Source organism: Zonotrichia albicollis, chromosome 3 (assembly GCF_047830755.1).
Source record: "Zonotrichia albicollis isolate bZonAlb1 chromosome 3, bZonAlb1.hap1, whole genome shotgun sequence".
NCBI classification, from domain to species: Eukaryota; Metazoa; Chordata; class Aves; order Passeriformes; family Passerellidae; genus Zonotrichia; species Zonotrichia albicollis.
In genome coordinates, this window is record NC_133821.1 from 34,889,635 (window position 1) to 34,896,212 (window position 6,578).

The window sequence follows — 6,578 nt, forward strand, 5'->3', positions numbered from 1 at the left end:
TACACTCCAATTTCTTTTGCAGTCTCAGTATTGATTCAGGTCAAGTTTTAAGCCATTTTTTCTTCACAATAGTCTCTGTGTCAGAAATGTGATTTGCAAACATATATGGTAAGACCTATCTGTGCCTAACTGGGGAGAATTACTGGGACATGGTGTTTTCTGGCTTTGTGTGCATCAAGGTTTTATTTTTACAAACAAAGCACCCTGATGAGAGATGAGATATTTTAGCTGCAATTTGATATGCAATTACCTGGGCAAATTGAGGCCATTAATTTACTATTTTAGATTCATTCATACCTATTTATTTATTTGTCAGAAGGAATAGTCCCTGAAAGTTGCCAATCAAACTAATGATTCATTTTTATTTGCTGAAAACATCCTAGCTGGCCTTTTACTTGCTAAAAATATGCAAGCCACTCTGTTCTCTCTAATGTCTGTCCCTTTCCCAGCTGTGACCCACAGTGAGCAGCGCAGATTCTCGGCCATGGCTTCACCCTGTGAGGAGAGCCCAGCTTTTCCCCATGGATTACATGTAGCTGTGCATTGGATTTGTCCTGAGTGGTGCCAGGGAAGCAAACTGGGCAGATAACACAAACTCCAGCTCCTTGCCCTGCACTAAGCAGCACCTGCATTTTGAAAGGTCACGTGAAGTTTGAGCTGCAAAGCTGTGGTGACACTGACAGTCTGTCATGCAGGCAACTTTCATCTGCTCCAAACTGGCCTTGCTGGGGCTGACTAATCAGCCAGTGCCCCTGGCTGCAGTGTCTGACAGTGTCCAGCAATTGACCTCGAGGGGAAGAGTAAGTACAGAGCTGACCTTTCCTCTCACAGTCTCCTCCTCTCTGTCAAGCAGCCGATCAGGATTTCCACAAGCTTAAATTATTAAACCATCTCCAGACATTGTCTGTAAGAGTGTTATATCACTTCTCTTGGCAGCTGTGGCAGGACCAGTGTCTCCCACTTTGAAAAGAAGCTCTTCAGCTTAGTCTCAGAAGAACAATTTTCTGCTGTGTATGCACCAAGACTTAGTGCTTTTCTATTGGCATGATATCTTAATTAAATCTACAAATGGAGCACATCTTTGGTGTTTTCAGCAATTTTTTTTTCCTCTGTGAATTGCTTTCAGAATTTGTTTGTCTGTCAGCCAGAAATGCTGTCCAGAGGAAGTTGGAAAGCATGCTCAGCTTGGAATCTTGAAACTAGCAGGTACAGTCCACAGAAAGCCATTCGAAACATTTGTTTAACAAAACCTCATCCTCCCCACAAAGAAGATAGGGTTTTTCACCATCCTGGAAGATTAATTTCAATGTCTAGCAGTTGATATTTCTACAGGCAGATTGGAATCGCTCATTGCTCCCCCCAACAGTTATTTCAGAAAGTTTTTGAAAGCACCTCTGCTAATGGAACTAAAAAAGGGTGCAATACTGCAATCTTTTTGGCATATGTTACTATTATAAAGACCTGGACTAAGCAGTGAATTTCTGATTTTTCTGAGCATAGTTTGTAAAAACAGCTGAGGCAGATTCAGTGTGATCCAACACTGTAGTGCAGGATCTCCAATCTCAGTTTTTGAGGTTTTTTCCACAATTACCTTGTTGAATGCATAGGCTTATAGGTTGAACTAATTCAGGAATTATGGTGAGGTAACTGAACCCTGAATTTGGACTGTAAATTTGAGATGACTGTGTGGAAATGCAATGTCTACTATGTATATGTTTTTTACAGTAATTTTGTTAAATTCCCTGTTTGGAAGGCCGAGTTTAAAAGCATGTTCAAAAATTTCTCTTTTGAGGTCACTTGCTATTTAAAGGGACTTACTAGAACACATTTAAGTACATGAAATTGTTTTCCAATCTCTAGTTGCACTTAATGAGATGAATTTGAGAAGCTCAGCAATCAAAGGTATTAGTTACCCTGCTTCATATGCTGAATACCTTTGCTGCAAATAAGCATAAGAGATCTGATCCTCTTTTCAATCTGGATGAAGATTTTCTAAACAATTCTTTATCTCTAAATGTCTAAGTTTCACAGATAAACTTATCCAGCTTTCTGGTAAATGTAGAAGACTACTAAGAGCTAAATACAAAGGAATTGGATGAAATATCCTTACCCTTGAAAGCAACCCTTGAGAACAACCTGCATCCTATCTCCAAACCAGAAAAATACTTGTGAAAAACTGCAGGGGTGCAGAAAAGAGATGAGGAGGAGAGAGCAAAGCCTGCTACTTTCCCTGAACTGTTGTGTTCCCTAGTGGAACTCTACTCAAAAATCTTACCTCTGTCATGTGAGGTGCATGAGAGGCAAAGGAGGCTTAAGACATTTACATTCCAGCTCCTTTAACTTGCCTTTCTTCTTCCTCTTTTTGGTTTCTTTCTCTCTATCAAATTAACACTATCATTTTTATACAGCAGTTTTATGTGAATTGATGACTTAAATTGGAGTTGCATGTGAATTGATCACTTAAATTGGTTTTGTCATAGAAAGGTCAAATTCCTCCTGCAGCCCACCCTTTCTGAGCAGGACTGCAAAATGCTGGCTCCTCATGCAGCCTTTGCTCTCAGGCGAGTCCCAGCCCAATACAAACAAAGCTTTTGACTTCAGCGTGCCTGTTCTTGTGAATAAGGCCTGTAAGATACAGCCTGTACATTCCAAATTGCCTCTTTTTTTGTGCCATTCACACCAGGGATTAATATCTATGGGAGGCTTTTGTGAAGCCTTCACCCTCTTGCCCTTCCACAGCCCAGCAGTAGCTATGATTTCAAGGATGCAGATAGATTTTTTCTCTGTACTGCCCTTTGTAAAACAGCTCTTTAGCTGAGCTTGGGGAAACTGAAAATTTGTTTCCAGCCTGTAATTTAAAATCCTGAATTGCCTTTATTGGAATTCTGATGGAAGGTCTGAGAGCCAGTGCTTTTCAGTTCCCACTGCCTGTTGATACTTCTCTGCCCTCTGTCAAAATTTCAAAATTAGAAATTGGCAGTGGCTGCAGAATACAAGCTGTCCATTAGCTCACCTAAGAAATGATGCATTGAATATTCATTGTTCCCTCTTGCAAAATGTCATTTTTGCATGACTACAGCTTAAAGCAGTTCAGAGAATACATTTGCATAAACCATTTGTCAGAAACAGAAGACTCTTTGTGAAGAACTATTAAGAAACCACATAATCTACTTTTCTGTTCTTATGTAAGTTTCAAGGAGAAGACAGAGCTCCTTTGTAAACAGAATCTAAATACAAGTGCTGGGTATGTTTTTTCTGCAATCAAAATTCCATAAATAATAAAATTGGAGTTCAAAACCAGAAGTACCTGAAATTGTTAAATGTAATGTTAATGATTTCCTGGCAGTATATGAGATTCAGAAAGTTTAACACTATTAACACCCACGCTATTTTGACTGAGCCGAACTCCCCCTCTGCAGTACTGCTAAATAAAGCTGTAATTAATGTGCAATACAAATTTGGATATCTCCAGTTCCTGGGGAAAAGCATTTTTATAATACATCAGGGGAAGCTGATTCTGTAAATTCAGTTGTGGGTTTTAATAGCCTTCATAATTCATTGCTGTCTCAATGATTTTCTGCATTTATTGCTGGTCTGAGCCCTTTTGTCAAGATAGGTGGCCTTGAAGTTTGCTTTTTTAATGGTCGCACCTTTCTTCTTTAATGTTTCATTGCTCTACCCCAGTAGCTGATCTCGTGCACACTTGAAGAGGCCCTCCAGCACCTCCACGATCACACGGATTGGGGTAAGTAAGCCAGATAAGTAAAGGCAAACAAAGCCCAAGTGTGGCACACTGAGCAGCCAAAGAGATTACTGCTCATGCGATTAACATCTTTTCATGCCCCTTCTCCCACCGCAAGATGGTCTTGTTTCCTTTTCACTGGACAACACAGTTCAAGTATTTACTTGTTGCATTTGCCCACAGTGAATTACTCAGGCGTTCCTGCCACTCCCTGGGCGCCCCTCCCGTGCCTGGCTGTGCTGCAGAGGGAGGCGCAGGGGCAGTGCTGCTCAGCGGGGAGGCACTGCCAGAAAAGGTCTGCATGTGCTCTGCTAGGCAGCCCGGCCGAGAGCATGTTTGTGTAATGGCCTTCTGGTTTTATTAATGGATAACTCCTTGCTTGAAATGAAATGTGAAACCTCTGCAGATAACGGGTGCCCTTGGAGCACGGTGACAGCCATTTGGGCCAGCAGAATGCAGCCAGTTACCTGCACTTATTATCAGCAGAAGTCATATGGACTAAATATGTGTCACCTTTAGTCCCAGAGTCCAGGTCTGCTGCCAGCATTCATTTACACTGGCCAGCTGTGCAGGTGCTGAGTGCCTCCTGATACCAGGCAAAGTCACGGTGCCCTGGCGTTTCCTGGGGCACTGCTGGGCCTGGCTGCAAACCCCACAACACTGTTTTCTCTGTGCCTGGTTTTCCAGCTGATTACATTCCAGAAGCCAAAGAGAAAATAAATAAGTTGATAAAGTTGAAATGAAGAAAAAAAGAAATGGAAAAATATTGGAAGTAGTGCCCAACGCAGGAGGTCTGGTTTAAATCCCCCACATTTAAATGATTGTATGATATTTTATAATTGTATAACAGTTCTAGATCCAGCACAGCAGACATACAGAAAGTGTTCCATGTGACTGCACTGCACTGCAGGCTAAGGCCAAGCTTAAGTAGATAGAAACATTCCTCACTATTCACCCTTGCAGTATATCCTGGATTTGGGCCTCAAATCCCTGACACATCAACTTCTTAGTTAATTGCACCAAATAATACACATTCAGCAAGAGAAACTGAGATCCCTTTTCCTTGGGAACTAAGGATAATGGTTCCTATTGAATTCTGCAAGTGTCCTCCGTGGATTTGAAATTGATTTATTTGGCTCACAGCTGTTTGGTGTTCGCTTTCCATGTTTGTATGATCAGACTTGACCATCTGAAATATCTGCAGAAAGTGGATTACTGGAAAACTTGAGGAAACACATTTTGACTTACACTTTAAATGATATCTTCTGGATGTATTAGTTCACAGATTCAGTGCTGAAGCAGAGCCAAATCAACCTTAGGCCTTTTCACCAATCTCTACACAGCACAACCCAAATGCACTTGTCAGTGACTCCAGTCAAAAATTAAAAGTGTATCTGAGAGAGTGGAGTGAGTTATGACTGAAATGCATACATTGAGAAAAGAGGCAAATTTCATCCAAGTCTTATGGGCTTGCTGCAGTGCTGACTGAGGCTGCAGGTAATTTTTCCTGTGGGATTTTGCACTGCAAGATATGATGTGCTTCCCATGCCTTCTTTTGTCTGTCTCCCATTTCCTGTGCTCCCTCAGGTTGCTACTGCCCCTGGTGGGGTGTGCCAGAGAACAGATTTAAAACTGTCCACCAACCTTCTTTACCAAGCCAACCAAGGAACAAACCGGTGCAAATCAAAATAGCATTTGGTGGAAATAGGAATTCTTTCATTTTAGCTTATGTTGTTTAACACCTTTGTTGGGAACACGGAGAGTGGGGTTGAGTGTAGCCTCAGCAAGTTTCCCAAAACCAGCAAGCTGTGTGGTGTGGTCAGCATGCTGGAGGAAAGGGATGCCATTGAGAAGGACCTGGAAAGGCTTGAGAGGTGAGCCCATGAGAACTCCATGAAGTTCAGCAAGGCCCACTGCAAGGTCCTGGCCCTGGGTGGGCAGCAGTCCCCAGCAAGACAGAGGCTGGGCAGAGAGTGGATTAAGAACAAGGCCTGAGGAGAAGGTTGTAGATTGTGTTGGTTGATAAGACGCTCAACAGGACTCAGCAATGTGCAGTTGCAGCCCAGAAAGTCAGCTGTGTTCCCAGCTGCACCAAATGCAGCGTGGGCAGCAGCGGGAGCGAGGGAGGGGATTCACCTCATGAGGGTTTTCAACAGCAGATGAGTCTTAAACTCACTTTCCTCTTATCAGCATACCTCTCTTTTGAGCTCTGATACATAGCTCATCCAGTACTAGTCAACAAAGTTGGTTTGATAACTGATGGTGCAGGAAGAAAACAAAACAATTAACTCTGAGGTTAATAATACAAGTATATCCCACATACCTATTCTATCTATAAATCTGAGAGCTTGGAAACAGCTGTGGGCTTTAAGCAAATTATTTACTTTTGATTAGAAACAACATTTTGCTTAACATCCATGGATTCGACAGATAGCATCCTTGCTGGAAAGCAGAATTGTGCCAGATAATAATCTTTTCTTGTACAGTGTTAGTGCTCATGGCTGGGGTGGATCAGGTGGCTTCAAACTCCGTTGCTCTGTGGTGGTGTGTGAGCTTTATGTTTGAAAAGTTTATGAAATAAACTGGCTGGACAGCAGAGTACTCACTTTCATCAACAGCAATGTTTTGTTCTGTTTTTAAATGTTCCTTAACTGTGGTTTTCTGGCTGCCTCTGCAAAGTCCCAGCAAGAATACAGTTTTTCTGCTAGATTCTTAAACTGATAGTTTTCACATGGGATTTTCAGGCTGTAATTTTTTGAAGAGTTTATTGCAGCCAGACAATAGCTGTCACCTATGTTTAGAAAAAGTCAATCCCTAAACTCTTTTGAAAATCTCA